Source organism: Charadrius vociferus, unplaced genomic scaffold (assembly GCF_000708025.1).
Source record: "Charadrius vociferus isolate BGI_N301 unplaced genomic scaffold, ASM70802v2 scaffold751, whole genome shotgun sequence".
NCBI lineage: Eukaryota > Metazoa > Chordata > Aves > Charadriiformes > Charadriidae > Charadrius > Charadrius vociferus.
This window is the reverse complement of record NW_009646956.1, coordinates 22,350-22,842: the sequence shown is the minus strand read 5'-3', so window position 1 is coordinate 22,842 and position 493 is coordinate 22,350. Positions and strand designations below refer to the sequence as shown.

The 493-nt window shown below is 59.8% G+C and overlaps 1 protein-coding gene across 1 annotated transcript in view; it reads left to right on the top strand.

Annotated features, from left to right (window-relative positions):
- Positions 1-493, top strand: part of TECTA (tectorin alpha) — a 26,601-nt gene that overhangs the window by 15,736 nt on the left and 10,372 nt on the right. The gene's annotated exons all lie outside the window — the stretch shown is intronic.

Sequence of the window (493 nt, the reverse complement as noted above, 5' to 3'; positions counted from 1 at the left end):
CACCCCAAAAGCAAGGCAGTGCCAGCCCATGTGCTGACAGTAGTTTCGAAGCGTCGCTTGGGCCGGCAGGGACAGGTTTCCCAGCGATGCGATTTCCGGGTGGCGTTTCAGGAGGCGTCAGAAGTTTTATGAAGCGGTATGGGAGCATTCGAGAGCCGCAGATGGTGTCTGACGGTGCCGTACGCCACCACCAGAGGATAATTTGAGTAACGCTTGTGTTTAGCTGTCGCTATAAACTTGCCGTTGATGGGCAAACATTCCTAATTCAGGAGCGAACGTGACAAATCCCCAGTGTGGAAGTACACGGCGGGGAGGCAGCCCCCGTCTCTGCCGCGGCGGTTTGAGGGAGGCATCCGCTTGGGAGCTCTGGCGTCGTACCCTCTGAAATAGCGGGAGGAGGTGTCGCTCGGACCACGGTGGGACAGGGCTGTGATGCGAGGAGGGCGGTGGCCGAGAGGAGGAGGGGTTGCAAAGGGGATGGGAGGAGCCGGCG